This window comes from Hevea brasiliensis, chromosome 14, assembly GCF_030052815.1.
Source record: "Hevea brasiliensis isolate MT/VB/25A 57/8 chromosome 14, ASM3005281v1, whole genome shotgun sequence".
Lineage (NCBI taxonomy): Eukaryota > Viridiplantae > Streptophyta > Magnoliopsida > Malpighiales > Euphorbiaceae > Hevea > Hevea brasiliensis.
In genome coordinates this window covers 13,726,796-13,746,421 of record NC_079506.1, presented here as the reverse complement: position 1 = coordinate 13,746,421, position 19,626 = coordinate 13,726,796, and positions in this window count along the sequence as shown.

The following is a 19,626-nucleotide window of genomic DNA, read 5'->3' as shown; positions in this document are numbered from 1 at the left end:
CAAAACCTTTTGGAATCTTCTTTTGTAACATTAGTTATTTACTTGCCAAATGTATGCAAGATGGCTTAATTTTTTTTTTTTTTTTTTTGGTTCATCTCAGGTACTCACGATTGATGACTCTTATGCAAAATGCCATGAAGCAAAACCTATTATACCTAGGTCTATGTAATCCTTATCGTACCTTATATATATATATATATATATAGTATTGTGTTTCCTTCATATCTAAAATGTTTTTCTTATTTTATTCCACAGGCTTTTTGTCCTTTTTTTTTTTTTCCTTTTTGAAAGATAATGAGATTTCTAGTATAGATGGAATAAAACCCTAAAAGGAAAGAACATCAATATGCTCATAATTCTATACTTAGATAGAATTAAAAGTTCTATACCATCTGCAAACTGGTGACATTATATAAGTTCACCTTGATATTCATGATTACTTATCAGCTTGTCAATTAGGTAAGATGAGGCAAAAAATTTTAAGAGCTTTGATAAATATAGTTGCTTGACAATCATCTTGTCCATCAAGTGAGCTGAGACAAGGATTTTCAAGAAATTGTGGAGATGAAACTTCTTCCAAATAGAGAAATCCCACCAAGGTGACAAAAATAAAAGCCATATAAGGCCCCAAGGAGTAAGAAATAAACAAATCCATAATATATATATATATATATATATAAACTACCTTTTATCAACTAACAAATCAGGGCTTTTTCCTAAAAATTTGCTCTTTAAAAAACAAAATACCAAAAGGGAGTGTTTGAAAAGTATTTATAAAAGGTTGACATGGAGCATAGAGAGAGCTGATCGATAGTCATTCTAACCTCTAATAAATAAAAATTAAAAAAAATATATATATATATATAATAATTAAAATATTTAAAAAAATTAGTTGGACACTGCTGTTTAACAGCGTCTAACCATTAAACAGTACTCTAGGAAGCGTCAAGGCTGCAAACCATATCCCACCACTATATGCACTCACACCAGACACGGACCATGTATCATATGTTTGATCAGGAAAGCCATCATTCTCAATCATCCCATCACCATCCCTGTCAAACTGGTCCATAAACCCATCGCAACATAAACTGAAGGCCAAACAGCTTCTGCAAACTTTTTGTCACCAGGGGCAACCACATCCCTATAAACTTGAAGAACAAATTTAGGATTCAAGTCTTTCCCTGCATCAGTATAGTAAAGGCTATAGGCATTCACTTCAAACCACGGATCATTCATTCCAATAACACGAGGAACGGCGCCAAGAACCTTTCTGCAGACCCATCGTTCATCATGCAGAAGTTGCATCTTACTAGGATCATACATCATTACTGCTGCTGCAAAGTCTATTTGAACACTCAGTTCAAGTTTGGGAAATAACATAACTAATGCAAACGAAGAAAAGAAATGAACATCATAGGTGTTCCGCATTTGATATTCAGCACCTTCAAGACAAAGCAATTGACCAATGTTTTCTTCTATAATATTATATTATTAAACTTTTATTATTCTATGGTAAATCTTTTCACAACTTATCAATGGAAATAACTCTTTTGTTATGAATAGTGTATCGATTTAGACATTGGATTTTTTTATTTAGACATCTTATTTGAGTTACTTGATTTATGTTTTTAATTTCTTGATGTTGATATTGACAAAAATTAATTAAAACTTTAGCATGGACTTATTAGTGTACAGTTTTGTTAATATGAACTAATTTGTTAATAGAAATAAAATGTGATGATAAAATTATTAACGAAAACAAAATTTAAAGATTAAATTATCATCAAATTTGCATCATAAATTAATTTATAATTTTTGTTAAATCTTAAGAATTTGGTTGTAATTTATTCAATAAAATAATCTAATATTAATTGTTGTAAATAAAAAAATTTAGAAAAGGCAAATGGGTGTATGACTTTGTCGGATCAGTGTGGAAGGCTATAGACCGTGATACTGGTCTAGTGTTCTATGACTGATACAAACAAGGTTAATTATTAGATACACTGAAAGTATTAAAAATAGTGCTTATTTTTCATAGAAAAATAAATTTTTTTATAATATAGGGAATGGATCACACATAATTATGAGAGATGGTACACTTATACTGAATGCATCTAATAATTTCTCGATTAATAAAAGATCCTTACATTGTCTGTTCACACTTCACTAACATGCATGGAAGTGGACTCCTTGAAGGTCAAATATTTTTTAATTCTTAGATATTAGAGTCGGTCAAATATTTTTTCCTCTCTATTTATTGATTGGAAAATTGCTAAATAATAATAATAATAATAACAATAATTGGGCCATCCTGGAACTATGCATCGTCGAGGAGAAAGTTGGGAATCTAGTGATGTTAAAATGGTGATGCAAGTTGTTCTGTCCCATCTTGTCTTAAAATTCTGTATTTTATTATCAGTCAAATGCGACTTAGTGCCTAATGGATATCAGGAAATTATAGATAAAATAATTTTAAAAAAAATTATATAAAAGTATACAAAAGGAGTAGGCAAATATTATTAATTTAGTGTAGTTATAAAGAATTTAAATTTATAGGAGAATGATTTTATCAATGATTTGATTAAATATTTATATACAGTTATTTTAAAGGTTATAAATTATTTTTTTTAAATAAAAATATCATTTTAAATGTTATTGAAAAAATAATTTAAAAAAATAATTTATTATTTTAATATTTTTATAACTAAAATTTTAATAAATTTAATTTTAAATTATTATTTAATACTACCTTATTAATATATTTAAAAATGTGATTTTTTCAATAACAGTTTCAACAGTAATATTAAACAGAATTATAGATTCGTGCACTTTATATATACAATTTAATTAATTCTATATAAATCTTAATATAAATATTTAATTTAACAGTTATTAAATTTTATTTTTATATAAATTTAATCTTATATTAAATATACTCTTATTAATCTATAATATTAGAATATGTTAACTAAATTAATTAATGAAACATAATTAATATAATCATGTTTCACAATCTTATTAACTATGAGTGCACATGATCCTGTCCAACGTGTCGGCTTGGGGGATGCTCAAAGGCTGCTCTCTAATTATGTATGCGTTGAGGAATTTCCGGCTGGGAAATTGACTGTGACCGTCTGCCTGATAAAATGCAAGTGGAAATTAGATCTTGGATTCAAAGTATGGGCGATGTGTATACGGAAACCGCCTGTGTTTTTCGGCGTATATATACTATTTTTTGTACGTGCTATGCACGCTTTTTAATTTATTGTATGTATTTATAATTTTTTTATATATATGATTTTAGAAAAAAATTATATTAATTAATTAATAAACTTTAAAATTAATAGAAATTTTCTTCAAAACAAATATAATAATCTAATAAAATTAAAAAAACAAAAGTAAGATCTAAATAAAAAAGATAATGCAAGCATCTAAAAATACTTTATTATATATATATATATATATAAAATGAAAAAATAAAATACTGGAAGTGAGATTTTGTGTTTAACATTTTTATTAAATTATTATAATAAAGTAAATAATTTTTAATGAATTAATAATGTTTATAGGGTTAAGATTATAGAATTACTATATTTAAGATTTTGGTATAAATAGAATTAAAAATTTTAATTTATATTAAATAAAATAATATTAAAATTAAAATTATTTATGCATTTAGTGACTATTACGCTTTGGCTAAAAAGTAATAGTAACAAATTGCCTGGATAGCTTATCGTTGCTAAAAATATGAGCGATGAATGCATTGTTAATAAAAATTATTAACGATAAATATGTTATCGCTAAAAGTTATTAGCAACGATGGTCTTCAAATTAATGACAGATTCTTTATCATTGAAATATATGATTAGCGATAATTTCATATATATGTCATTATTAATATTTTTATTGATATTTTTATAAATAATATTAATAATAAAAGAGATTTTGAAAATCTCAAATCTTCTTTCTTTTCACTTTTGAAAATCTCAAATCTTCTCTCTTTTCACTTTTATTATATTGTAGATTATAGATATATATTATTGATGCCATCAAACTTAAAAAAAAGTTGTACTAATTTAAACAAATAAATAATAATACAATCAACAGCGTTTAACGAGAGAATCTTTCACCACTTTTAAACAAATATTATTGTCATAATCTAATATATAGGCCGGACCGACACTAGAACCTGAGACAGTCTAAAACCCTCGATGCCCGTAGCAAGCTTAACTATTCCTCAACCCAATCCTAAGGCTCATTTGGGCCCAATTTCAAGAATTCAACCGGACAAAATCCAATCATAAAATAGACCATTGGAGAATTTTTAACTCGCCCGACCTGTAAACACAATATATAATAAATTGAGGAGCTTAGCTCACCCTCCACATACTCTTAATATCATAAAGTCCAATGGGAGCTCAGCTCCCTCATCCCATCCAGTCATGCATGCAATTAATATTCTTACAAATTCAGTACAATATTATATTACAGACCCAAATTAATTAAAATACTTCTAATATATACGGAGTCTAAAATTTAACTCAAGTGTACAAAATACATCAAATAGTAATTGACCTGCGAAGAAGAAGAGCAGGTTAGTCACAACAAGTAATCCTCCTGTAGCCTGGAAAACTAGATGAACAAGAGTGAGTGTTCGACTCAGAGAGTAAAATATTAATTTTAACCACAATTTCTATAGCTATATAAAGTTAATGCATCCTAAGGAATGAAAATGCAATATCATCATAATTTTCATACAAACCACATCATAGCAGTAAAAAAGCAATTTGGAGCACTCACACACTCAACACTGTTCAAAAAGTACATATATGGGAGTTGATCCCCTATACAGCTATCTTAAACCAACCTTTGCCAACGAGTGTCTCTCAAGCCGGACTTTCGCTTAATAAACCAAATGCGAGGTCCCAACGAGTCTCTCAAGCCGTGTCTACCCCGACTTATCCATAAAGGACCGGGTCCTAGCGAGTGTCTCTCAAGCCGTGTCTACCCGTCCTGTCCATATCCAATACCATACCACACGCACACCAACGCACGCACATTGCTCCAAATTACTATAAATATCCATGGCACTTCATCAATTATGAATGCAATATAAAACGTGCCTAGTGTTTAACTATATAGATACATATTTATAAGTGATGCATGGGCTTGCTTGAAATATATAATAATATTGAAATTGTAATTAAAATTAATATTTTACTCACAGACTTAACCGCGGTCACTGCAGTGGCTGGACGGAGGAGGAAGGCTGTCCCGACTTACCTGACAAAATTTCATTGCAATTTTTAATATATTTGACTCAATACAAGTTTGAAAAAGACCAAAGACACCCTAAGTAGTGCCAAAAATCCAGCAGACTCTACCCTATACCTAAGACCTACCCAACCTGAAAAAGGGTTCAAATTGCACTTCTATATTCACAAGCCACACATCCACAAATCAATTACATCACAAGGCCCCTCCTGGGCCCACCCAAATAGTCAATAATCACAATTTAAAAAATTACAATTTAGTCCCTATAATTACCCCTTTTGCAAAAAACTACCCAAATAAGCTTTAAAAATTCTAAAACTTTGCCTCGTGGTCCTTAGAAATATTATAGAGCTAACGCAAAAGAAATTATATTTTTCTAACCAACCACGAATATTTTATAGATTTTTAATCGAAATCAAGCACTAGATAATTAAGAAAAATGAGGGTTCGGGTTTACCTATGTCAATTCTGACCCTGGAGACGCATCCGGGACGTCTAAAAACAATGGGGTAGCCTATAACCTCGACCCAATTCGCAAAATTTTTTGGTAGCCTGTCTGTCCGGCCCAAAATTGCAAATCCAAGCAACTGTTGAATTTTCGTGAATTGAAGGTACCTACGCGAAGCCCACAACACAGGGGTTAGTATATAATTTTTACGAAATTTTCTAAGCTCATTTAATGCTCGAAAAAACACTGTGAAGTCTCGTAAGACCCACCAAAAAATGGTGTCGGAAAGTTTTGAAATAGGTATTGCCATGAAGCCCTCGACGAGTGGAGCACTCCGATACTCTCGGATTTTTGATGGGGTTTACAGTTTTCAAAAAATATAGCCCAAAAGTCAAAATGGGCTAAAATTTTTTGGACAAAAATTAGACAAACCGCTCGATGAATTTTGGTGTTCTTGGTGTCTATGGAAAGCTCTTGAGGTGTAGATGGGTTTTGGCACAAAGCCCGATCCAATCAGTGGTCAGATCGGCCAGATTTTGACCGGGACGACGAAGCGGCGGGCACACGCAGGGGTGGATTTCGCGTGATGTTTCCGATGGCCTGGAGGCTTCCCGGCGGCAGGGGAGGGGCGAGAGAGGTGCGCTGGAGACCGAGGAGGGCTGGGGCAGTGACTGGCTGACGAGGGGCGGAGGGAGGAGAGAGAAAACGAGGAGAGAAGGGGAGAGGTCGGGACGCGCGGGGGAAGGGGAAAGGTAAAAGGAAAGGGTCGGTCCGATTCGACCCTTCCAACCCAGTCCGGTTTGATTCAGCAGGTTCGATTCAGTATACAAAAATTTGAATTTTTACTTTGCCTTGGGACAGAAAATGAGGCCCAAAAATTCTGAAAAAATTCTAAAAAACTCAGAAAAATTCGTAGAGTCCAAATATATTTTTAGTTTTGCCACGTGGTCTTTAAATTAATTTTTAAAAATCATCAAAGTTTTATATTTTCGAAAAATCGAACCCGATTTCTAAAATCTGAAAAATTTCAAATAATTTTCCAAAATTTAAATAAAATAAAATATTAATATCCACCCATAAAATAATTAATTTAAAAATTAGAGGTGTTACATTCTTCTCCCCTTACAGAAAATTCGTCCTCGAATTTTTACACAAGGCAGAATAAAAGAACAGAATTACACATTGAATAAATAAGGATACTTGCTACGCATGTCCCGCTCTGACTCCCAGGTGCACTCTTCCACTGACTGGCTCCTCCACAAAACCTTAACCATAGAGATATGTTTTGATCTTAGCTGCCTCACTTGGTAGTCCACTATGGCTACAGGTTGCTCCTCAAACGTCAAGTCTTCTTTCAGTTCTACTATATTCGACTATAACACATGAGAAGGATCATGTATGTATTTCCTGAGCATGGAGATGTGAAATACAGGATGAACATGAGAAAGGTTGGTGGGTAACTCCAACCGATAGGCAACTGCTTCAACTCTATCAGTAACCTCAAAAGGTCCAATATACCGAGGTGGCAACTTCCCCTTCTTTCCAAATCTCATGACTCTCTTAATCGGAGAAACCTTCAGAAATACGTAATCACTTACTGCAAACTCTATATCCCTCCGTCTGGGATCTGCATAACTCTTCTACCTACTGAAAGCTATTTTCAATCGTTCCTTGATTAAAGGAACCATCTCTGAAGTGTACTGCACTAGGTCTACATCATGCACCTTCGCTTTTCCCATTTCCGTCCAACACAGAGGAGACCTACACTTTCTGCCATATAGCGCCTCATAGGGTGCCATCCCAATGCTGGAATGATAACTATTGTTGTAGGCAAAGTCCACCCAGGGTAGCTGATCATCCCATTGACCTCCAAAATCTAAAACACACATGCGAAGCATGTCTTCTAATGTTTAGATTGTCCTTTCGGACTGCTAGTCTGTTTGAGGGTGGAAAGCAGTACTAAAGTTTAATTGCGTGCCAAGTGCCTCTTGCAGCTTTCTCCAAAACCTAGAAGTGAACCAGGGCCCTTTGTCAGATATTATGGAAGCAGAAACTCCATGCAATCTGACTATTTCTCGAACATAGAGCCGGGCGTACTGTGCAACAGAACATGTGGTTTTCACAGGCAAAAAATGGGATGATTTAGTTAAACGATCTATAATTACCCATATCGAATCATATCCCCACGTGGTACGAGGTAACCCAGTTACAAAATCTATAGTAATCATTTCCCACTTTCATTATGAGATAGGGAGCTCTTGCAGCTTCCCTGACGGCCTCTGGTGTTCAAACTTGACCTTCTGACAAGTCAAGCACTTGGACACAAAGTCTGTTATATCTCTCTTTATGCCATTCCACCAATAGTTATCTTTCACATCATGGTACATCTTGGTAGAGCCTGGGTGGACATTGTATAGTGTATAATGTGCCTCTTGCATGATTTCATTTCTGAGATTGTCCATGTCGGGCACACATATCCTGGAACCTTGCATAAGAGCGTCATCATTGGCAAATCCAAACTCACCACCTTCACCTTGCTGTACTCTTTCTATGATCTTCATCAATTTCGGGTCTCTGTGCTGGGAAACTCTGATTCTGTCTCGCAGGTCTAGTCTCACTGAAAAATGGGCCAATAATACCTCCTCATCTGAAAGATCTAATATCAGACCTTGATCCATCAACTCATGTACTTCTTGAATCAACAGTCTCTTCTCCACTGATATGTGCGCCAAGCTGCCAGAAGATTTTCTGCTCAAAGCATCTGCTACTACATTGGCCTTCCCAGGGTGGTACTGGATGGTACAATCATAGTCCTTCAGAAGCTCCATCAATCTCCTCTGTCTCAAATCTAAATCCCTCTGTTGGAAGATGTATTTCAAACTCTTGTTGTCGGTGTATATCTCGCACACTTCACCATACAGGTAGTGTTTCCAGATCTTTAGTGCAAAGACTACAGTCGCCATTTCCAAATCATGGGTGGGGTAGTTCTGCTCATGCCTCTTTAGCTGCCTTGAAGCATAAGCCACTACTTTTTCATTCTGCATCAAAATACACCCTAAGCCAACTCTGGAGACATCACAGTACACGGTATATCCTTCACCACTCATCGGTAATATCAACATAGGGGCAGTAGTTAGACACTCCTTAAGCTTCTAGAAGCTCTCCTCACAATCATCTGTCCAAATGAACAGAACATTCTTCCGAGTTAACTTAGTTAGAGGAGCTGCTTTCCTAGATAAATCCTGTACAAAGCGTTTATAGTAGCTAGTTAGGCCTAAAAAACTTCTCACCTCAGTGACTGTTGTAGGCCTAAGCCAATCAGTTACAGCTTCAATTTTATTGGAATCCACTTGAATGCCTTCACTAGAAACCACGTGTCCCAAGAATGAGATGCTTTCTAGCCAAAATTCACATTTTGAAAATTTGGCACATAGCTGGTACTCCCTCAAAGTTTGCAGCACCATCCTCAAATGCCACACATGTTCTTCCTCAGACCAAGAGTATACCAAAATGTCATCTATGAATACGATGACAAAACGGTCCAGGAATGGCCTGAACACCCTGTTCATTAAGTCCATGAATGTCGTTGGTGCATTAGTGAGTCCAAAAGACATCACCAATGTAACACCCTCGTTGTATAGCCTGGTATATTTCACTGTTTCGGTGACCGGTGTCGGTCCGGACAATTAATGGGATTAGGGCCACACCTAAGACAACTTGAGAAGCCATAAACATAAATAATTAGTAATGTTTAATTAGTTAACTACAAATAAGAAAAACAGAACATAAGAGGTTAAAGCAGTAGAGTCACAACGATGAGTGACCTCCTGAACGATCATAAGTCGTTTTAAACTCAAATTTCGAACCGTAAAAAGTGACGCTGCGGTCCTTAGGACCCTTATGAACACAGTGGAAAAGAGAAAATCATGAAAAAGAACTGTTAAGTCAATCAAATAATTAGGTCAGGGAGCCGGAAGAAATATTGGATTATTTGCAAACCGGGATGAACCGGCGAGGGGCAATTTGGTCAATTGACCTGACGGTGACTCTGACCTAATCACAAATAAAAACAGAGAAAAGAAAATTTCAGAATCAAGAATTAAATTAAAGAACTAATAGAAAAAAATAAATAGAAAAAAAAAGAAAAAGAAAAGAAAGAAGTTAGAAAAGTCAAAGATGATGTCATAAAAGATTAATTAAGTTATTTTATTAATTTGGGAATTTTGGTCTTCAAAAATGGATAAAAATAAAAATTCAAAAACATTTTTTTTGCTTCTTCTTTTGCTTTTCCCGTAGCTCTCTCCTCTCGCTCTCTTCTTATGTTGTTCCACCATTTTTAAGCAAGAAAAGCTTGGAATTCTTGGTTCCTTTCCATAAATCCTCTAAATCCCAACCTAGAAATTTTATTTACCAACCTTAAACCTTGTTGATTTCCCTTGAAAGGAAGTTTGAGCAAGATTAGGAAAGAAAAAAAAAAGGAGAAAATTGAGGAAGAGGAATTTCAAGTGAGGTAAGCAAGCTAAATTGCAAATTTTAGTTTATTGGTTATCTTTGTGGTTTGAGTAATCTAGAAATTTAATTAAAATCAAAAGAAAACATTTGTAGAGGACCAAAGGGAATTTCAGCCAGCCATGGATGTGGGAGAGTTTGATGTATTTTGAATGAATTAAATGTGTTAGTAAGTTTGTATGAAAGTGATAGTAAGATTGAAATGCTTAAATGTGAATAAATACAACATTTTAGTGTAATTAGGGTTTGGAAGCTAGGGTTTATGAACCAAAATTTGGAGAAATGCATAAATGGCATGTTTGACCTATTGTGAAGTGAAATAATGGTCAATTATGACCAAATGGATTGTGTGGGAATGGTAGGAAATTAAACCAAATTCGTAGGTTAATGGTCATGCTGCTGGCAGCATGACCAAACCCACTTTGAAGGACCAAAACTCAAATTTTACAAGTCTAATTGATATGCCACAAATTGGGGATGAAAATAGACATAAAAGAGCACAATTGTAACACCCCAAAAATTTTAAATTTATGAGCATTTTTGGTATTTTAATTTTATTTAAATTTTAGGAATTTTTTTGAGATTTTTCGGATTTTTAAAAATCGGGTTCGATTTTCCGAAAATATAAACTTTGATGATTTTTAAAAATTAATTTAAAGACCACGTGGCAAAACTAAAAATATATTTGGAGTCTACGTATTTTTCTGAGTTTTATGGAATTTTTTCGGAATTTTTGGACCTCGTTTTCGGTCCCGAGGCAGAGTAAAAATTCAAAATTTTGTATTCTGAATCGAACCGGACCGGATCGGACCGGTCGAATCGGACCGGCCTTTTCCTTCTTCCCTTTTTCTTCCCCGCGCGCGTCGTCCCTCTCCCTTTTCTCTCTCGTTTCTCTCTCCTCCCCACCCCGGCCCACCGACCACCCAGACCCCAGTGCCGGCCGCGCGCCATTGACCGGCCGGCGCCGCCAAACGGGCAGCGCAACGCCCCTGCGCTCGCGCGCCGCTTCGACTTCTCCGGCCAAATCCGGCCGATCCGGCCACCAATTGGACCGGGTCTTATGTCTAAAATTATCTACTCGGCGAGAGCTTTCCATAGACACCAAGAACGCCGAAATCCATCGAGCGGTTTGTCCAATTTTTGCTCGGGAAGTTTTTAGCCCATTTCGACTTTTGGGCTAGATTTCTCGAAAACCGTGAATCCCACGAGAAAACCGAGGCTACCAGCACGCTCCACTCGTCGAGAGCTTCGCAACGACATAAATTTCGAATTTTTCTGACACCGTTTTTCGTGAGTCCCACGGAACTTCGCAGTGTATTTTCGAGCATTAAATGAACTTAGAAAATTCTGAAAAATTTATGTACTAACCCCCGTGTTATGGGCTTCGTGTAGGTATCCTCGATTCGCGGAAATTCGGCTGATTGGCCGTCGCAAAATTCGGCGAGACACCGTTCTGGAAAAGTCTCCGAATTGGACCGAGGTTTTGGCTAGCCCCCCATTGTCAGACGTCCTGAGCGCGTTCCCGAAGTCGGAATCGGCAAAGGTAAACCCGAACCTTGCTTTTTCGTAATTTTCTAGTGCTTAAATAGAATTAAAAATCCATAAAATATTCGTGGTAGCTTAGAAAATTACGATTCTTTTTGCAATAGCTTAGTAATATTGCTAAGGACCGCAGGGCAAAGTTTTATAATTTTTAGAGCTTGTTTGGGCAGTTTTTGCAAAAATGATCAATAATAAGGACTAAATTGAAATTTTGCGTATAGTGATGGATGACTGATTTGATGGGCCCAGGAGGGGCTGTGTGATATGATTGAGTTGTGGATATATGGATTGTGAGTATAGAAGTGTGTTTTGAACCCTTTTGCAGGTTGGGTAGGTCCTAGGTATAGGGGAGACTCTGCCGGATTTTCGGCACGACTTAGGACGTATTGGTCTTTTTCTTTATTTGTATTGAGTCAGATTTATTAAATGATTGTAATAAAAATTGTCGTGAGTGGTGAGACGACCTTCTTCCTCCGCCGCCTCAGTGACCATCGTCAAGTCTGTGAGTAAAATATTAATTTTAATTGTAATTTCGATATTATTATATGTTCAGCATGCTCATGCATCACTTATATGCATATATTTATGTAGTTAAACTCTAGGCACGATTTATGTTGCATTCATAACTGTTGATGTGCCATGGATGTTGTTGTGGTAATTTGGAGCAGTGTGCGTGCGTTGGCGTGCGTGTGATGTGGTGTGGACTATGGATAGGACAGGGTAGTCACGGCTTGAGTAATTCGCTGGGACCCGATCCTTCGAGGGGTAGTCACGGCTTGAGTAATTCGCTGGGACCCTCGATTTGGTTATTAAGTGGAAGTCCGAGCTTGAGTAATTCGCTGGCACCAGGTTGGATTTAAGAGAGCTGTATAGGGGATCAGCTCCCATATGTTATGATTGATGCTACAGGGTGTGTGAGTGCTCCAAATTACCTTTTTGATGTTATGATGTGAAAATGATGTTGCTGTTGCATTTCACTACACAGGTTGCATTAGTACTAGATAGTTATAGAGATTATGGTTAAAATTGATATTTTACTCTCTGAGTCGAACGCTCACTCCTGTTCAAAAATTTTTACAGGCCACAGGAGGATATTTTGTTCTGGGTTAACCTGCTTTTCTACTTCGCAGGTTGTTTATTAATAATTGTGTAATTTTAATTACTCCTAGAATTTCTGCATGTGTTAGCAGTAATTATTTGAATTTGGTCTGTAATATTATTATCATGTTGGACCTGTAAACTTAATATTTTAAGTCTGTTTTGATGGATTGGATGAGGGAGCTGAGCTCCCATTTATTATTATGTTGATGAGTATGTGGACGGTGAGCTGAGCTCCCCAATGGATTGTTTATTGTGTTTACAGGTCGGGTGAGTCGAAAACTCCCCGTTGAAAAGTCCATTTTATGGCCGGACTCTGTCCGTTTATTTTCTTGAATTTGGGCCCAATGGGCCTTAGAGTTGGGTTAATGAACAGTTATGCTTACTACGGGCCTCGGGGGCTTTAGGCTGTCCCAGGTCCTAGTGCCGGTCTGGCCCATAGGTTGGGTCGTGACAAATGTGGTATCAGAGCGTAGGCTCCATATTCTTAGGGAATGTTGTCTAAAGTGTTGGGAAAAGTCTAATAGGAGTCACATGCGGAAAAATAGGGTCCATATTCGTCTTGCATTGTCGTCTTTGCTTCTAGTTTCTGCTTCATATATTGTGTGTAAATATGAGTCTATAGAGCTGTGCAATGTGCAGTTTTGAATTTTGTGGGCTAATGCTGCTGAATTTCAGGAAAATGCGTATAAGCAGGAGAGGCGCCATCGCACGAGAACGGATGTGCCTGACGAGGTGTCGGTACAGGATGAGGCGCCTGCCCCGAGGAGGCGGGGTAGGAGGCCTAGAGCTGCTCAAGTAGAAGAGCAGCTACCACCAGTACAGGATCAGTCTTTTATGGCACAGGGTCCCATGGACCCCATGGCAGCTACTCTAGCTGGGTTGCAGAGGACCATTGATATGATGGCGCAGTATATGGTCCACCCTGCACAGCAGCAGCAGTCCACCGCACCAAGAGAGGAATCTTACAAACAGATAATTAATTTCAAGAAGTTGGTGCCTGGTACTTACGATGTGTCAGATGATGCATATCGGTTTTGGATTCTGACGGCAGAGAGCAGAATTCTGATTGGTGATAGAAGATTGATAGAGTGTATGCAGCATGTCATGGGGCCTATGCCTAGACAATGGATGAATGACTACGTGTTACCCCGAATGGAGGGATTGACATGGGCTCAGTTTGTGGAACTTTTTATCAATCGGTTTGTGCGTAAAGCTTGAGAGATCGAAGCGGTGGGCCTTTGAGGCCTTAAGGCAGAATGGCAGTGCAGTAGATGAATATGCTCTGCAATTTACGGAATTGAGCAGATATGCCCCTACAGCAGTAGCTACGAAACTATGAAGGTGAAGAGGTTCCTAAAGGGGCTTGACAGAGGTATGCGAACTGGCCATGATGTCGGATCGATCTTTTGATGTGGTGGTTGATTGAGCGCATGACATTGAGATTAGCTATCTTGCGGATGACAAGTGGGAGAGCAAAGAAAAGCAGGCGAGGGTTTCCTCGGTGTCCCTTCCATGGGTACTCCGGACAGTGGTGGCCAGGGTAATTACAGAGGTAAGGGTAGGAGCAAGAGAAGTGGTTTTAGACACAGACCACGAGGATTCGCACCGAGTGCGGATCCAGCGGTGGTCACGATTCGAGTCTGGCGATTACGGGTGCAGTTCAGATCCTCCTTGGCACCTTGTGCAGTATGGAAGAGGACATTCAGACCTTGTTTGATGGGATCGAGTATGCTTCAGTGTGGCCAACCAGTCACTTTGCTAGGGAATGCCCCATGTTCAATGAGCCACGGATGGGGTCACGGGGTTCATTGCAAATGTTCCTCGCCGATTGTATCCGGTACTTCCAACATGGCGGCGATCGATTCGATGGCCAACAAGGCAGAGGACAAGGGGGATGTGGATTTGGAGGCAGATCAGGAGGTAGAAGTCAGTATCAGGGTTCTGCCACTCAGGGTAAGGGTCAAGCTCGAGTTTTCACCCTGACCCACCAGGATGCTCAAGCTTCAAATGCAGTTGTGGCGGTATATACTGGTCCATTCTTATGAGGCGCGTGTTTTGATAGATCCGGGTGCTACGCACTCATTTGTCTCCCCTGTGTTTGCCATGAGGTTGGGTAGAAACCCTACAACCTTAGAATGCCCTTTGTCGGTAGCTACCCCACTTAGTGATAACATAGATGTAGATATGGTTTTTCCGGGTAGCCCAGTAGTAGTGGATGGAAAGATCCTCCCATCAGACTTGGTTCCTCTTACAGTATTGGATTTCGATGTTATCTTTGGGATGGATTGGTTGGCAACTCACTATGCCACTTTAGACTGCAGGAACAAAAAGGTGTATTTCCACATACCTGGTGTGGAAGAGTTTAGCTTTGATGGTGACAGGAGCGTGGCTCCATATAATTTGGTGTTAGCAATTAGTGCTAGAAAAATGTTGAGGCGTGGATGCCAAGGGTATTTGGCATTGGTGAGAGATACATCTGTAGAAGGTGTTAGCATGGGAAATGTTCTTGTTGTCAGAGAATTTATGGATGTCTTCCCAGAGGAGCTTCCAGGGTTGCCACCAGGAAGGGAAATAGAGTTTTGTATTGATGTTGTGCCGGGTACAAACCCCATATCCATGCCACCTTACAGGATGGCACCAGCAGAATTGAAAGAGCTGAAGGAGCAACTACAGGAGCTTTTGGACAAGGGTTTCATACGTCCGAGCACTTCACCCTGGGGTGCTCCTGTTCTATTTGTAAGAAAGAAGGATGGGTCATTGAGGTTGTGCATTGACTACAGACAACTGAACAAGGTGACAGTGAAGAATAAGTATCCACTTCCTCGGATCGATGATCTGTTTGATCAGCTCCAAGGAGCTAGATTCTTTTCCAAGATAGACCTGCGATCAGGCTACCATTAGTTGAGAATCAGGAATGAGGACGTGTCCAAAACGGCTTCGTGACAAGATATTGTCATGATGAGTTCTTGTAGAAGACTTTTGGAATCACTAATGCACCAGACCTTCATGGACTTGATGAGCAGGTGTTCAAGCCATTTTTGGACCGTTTTGTCATCGTATTCATAGATGACATTCTGGTATACTCTCGGACCGAGGAAGAACACGTGTGGCACTTGAGGATGGTGTTGCAGACTTTGAGGGAGCACCAGCTATATGCCAAATTTTTGAAATGTGAATTTTGGCTAGAAAGCATCTCATTCTTGGGACACGTGGTTTCTAGTGACGGTATTCAAGTGGATCCCAAGAAAATTGAAGCTGTAACTGATTGGCTTAGGCCTACAATAGTCACTGAGGTGCGAAGTTTTCTGGGTTTAGCTGGCTACTACAGGCGTTTTGTGCAAGATTTCTCCAGGATAGCGGCTCCCCTAACTAAGTTGACCAGGAAGAATGTTCCATTCATTTGGACAGATGACTGTGAGGTGAGTTTCCAGAAGCTTAAGGAGTGTCTAACCACTGCCCCTGTGTTGACACTACCTGTGAGTGGTGAAGGATACACCGTGTATTGTGACGCCTCCAGAGTTGGCCTAGGGTGTGTCTTGATGCAGAATGGAAAGGTAGTGGCTTATGCTTCAAGGCAGCTGAAGAGGCATGAGCATGACTACCCCACCCATGATTTGGAAATGGCCGCTGTAATCTTTGCACTTAAAATCTGGAGACACTACCTGTATGGTGAAGTGTGCGAGATATACACCGACCACAAAAGTTTGAAGTACATCTTCCAGCAGAGGGATTTAAACTTGAGACAGAGGAGATGGATGGAGCTTCTGAAAGACTATGATTGCACCATCCAGTACCACCCTGGGAAGGCCAATGTTGTAGCAGATGCCTTGAGCAGAAAATTTTCTGGCAGTTTGGCGCACATTTCAGTAGAGAAGAGACCATTGATTTAGGAGGTACATGAGTTGATGGATCAAGGTTTAATCCTAGATATTTCAGATGAGGGGGTATTGTTGGCTCACTTTTCAGTGAGGCCAGACTTGAGGGACAGAGTTAGAGTTTCCCAGTACAGAGACCAACAATTGATGAAGATCATAGAAAGAGTACAGCAAGGTGAAGGTGGTGAGTTTGGATTTGCCAATGATGGCGCCCTAGTACAAGGTTCTAGGATATGTGTGCCCGATGTGGACAACCTCAGGAATGAAATCATGCGAGAGGCACACTACACACTGTACAGTGTCCACCCAGGTTCCACCAAGATGTACCATGATGTGAAAGATAGCTACTGGTGGAATGGTATGAAGAGAGACATAGCAGACTTTGTGTCCAAGTGCTTGACTTGTCAGAAGGTGAAGTTTGAACACCAGAGACCGTCAGGGAAGCTGCAAGAGCTCCCTATCCCAGAATGGAAGTGGGAAATGATTACTATGGATTTTGTGACTGGGTTGCCTCGTACCACACGAGGGTATGATTCGATATGGGTAATTGTGGATCGCTTAACCAAATCAGCTCACTTCTTGCCTGTGAAGACTACATATTCTGTGGCACAGTACGCCCGGCTCTACATTCGAGAAATAGTCAGATTGCATGGAGTTCCAGCTTCCATAATATCTGACAGAGGGCCCCAGTTCACTTCTCGATTTTGGAGAAAGTTGCAGGAGGCACTTGGCACACAATTGAACTTCAGTACAGCTTTCCACCCTCAGACAGACGGACAGTCCGAAAGGACAATCCAAACACTGGAAGACATGCTTCGCATGAGTGTCTTGGATTTTGGAGGTCAATGGGATGAGCAGCTAGCTTTGGTGGAGTTTGCCTACAACAACAGTTATCACTCCAGCATAGGGATGGCACCCTATGAGGCATTATATGGAAGAAAATGTAGGTCTCCTCTGTGTTGGACAGAAATGGGGGAAGCGAAGGTGCATGATGTAGACCTGGTGCAGTACACTTCAGAGATGGTTCCCTTAATCAGGGAACGACTGAAAACAACTTTCAGTAGGCAGAAGAGTTATACAGACCCCAGACAAAGGGATGTGGAGTTTGCAGTGGGCGACTATGTATTTCTGAAGGTTTCTCCAATGAAGGGAGTCATGAGATTTGGAAAGAAGGGCAAGTTGGCACCTCGGTATATTGGACCTTTTGAGGTTACGGATAGAGTAGGAGCAGTTGCCTACCGGTTGGAGCTACCACCCAACCTCTCTCACGTTCATCCCGTGTTTCACATCTCCATGCTCAGGAAATACATTCCAGATCCTTCTCATGTACTGCAGCCGGATGTGATAGAGCTAAAAGAGAACTTGACATTTGAGGAGCAGCCTGTAGCCATAGTGGACTACCAAGTGAGACAGCTGAGATCAAAACAGATCCCTATGGTTAAGGTTTTGTGGAGGAGTCGATCGGTGGAAGAGTGCACTGGAGTCGAGCGGGACATGCGTAGCAAGTACCCTTATCCTGCTCAATGTATAATCATGTGCTTTATTACGCCTTGTGTAAAATTCGAGGCGAATTTTTACGTAAGGGGAAGAATGTAACACCCCAAAAATTTTAAATTTATAAGCATTTTTGGTATTTTAATTTTATTTAAATTTTAGGAATTTTTTTGAGATTTTTCGGATTTTTAGAAATCGGGTTCGATTTTTCGAAAATATAAACTTTGATGATTTTTAAAAATTAATTTAAAGACCACGTGGCAAAACTAAAAATATATTTGGAGTCTACGTATTTTTCTGAGTTTTATGGAATTTTTTCAGAATTTTTGGACCTCGTTTTCGGTCCCGAGGCGATAAAAATTCAAAATTTTGTATCGAATCGAACCCGGCCGAATCGAACCGAACGGTCGGACCGATCGAATCGAACCTTTTCCTTCTTCCCTTTTTCTTCCCGCGTCGTCGTCCCTCTCCCTTTTCTCTCTCGTTTCTCTCTCCTCCCCACCCCCGGTAGCCGACCACCAGCCCCAGTGACGGCCACTCTGCCTTGATGACCGGTAGGTCGGGCCATGAAAACGCAGCGCCCCCTGGCAGCGCGCTTCGACTTCCCCAGCCAAATCCGGCCGATCCGGCCACCAATTGGACCGGGTCTTGTGTCTAAAATTATCTACTCGGCGAGAGCTTTCCATATACACCAAGAACGCCGAAATCCATCGAGCGGTTTGTCCAATTTTTGCTCGGGAAGTTTTTAGCCCATTTCGACTTTTGGGCTAGATTTCTCGAAAACCATGAATCCCACGAGAAAACCGAGGCTACCAGCACGCTCCACTCGTCGAGAGCTTCGCAACGACATAAATTTCGAATTTTTCCGACACCGTTTTTCAGTGGGTCCCACGGAACTTCGCAGTGTATTTTCGAGCATTAAATGAGCTTAGAAAATTCTGAAAAATTTATGGACTAACCCCCGTGTTATGGGCTTCGTGTAGGTATCCTCGATTCGCGGAAATTCGGACGATTGACCGGATCGCAAAATTCGGCGAACGGACCGTTCTGGAAAAGTCTCCGAATTGTACCGAGGTTTTGGCTAGCCCCCCATTGTCAGACGTCCTGAGCGCGTTCCCGAAGTCGGAATCGGCAAAGGTAAACCCGAACCTTGCTTTTTCGTAATTTTCTAGTGCTTAAATAGGATTAAAAATCCATAAAATATTCGTGGTAGCTTAGAAAATTACGATTCTTTTTGCAATAGCTTAGTAATATTGCTAAGGACCGCGGGGCAAAGTTTTATAATTTTTAGAGCTTGTTTGGGCAGTTTTTACAAAAATGATCAATAATAAGGACTAAATTGAAATTTTGCGTATAGTGATGGATGACTGATTTGATGGG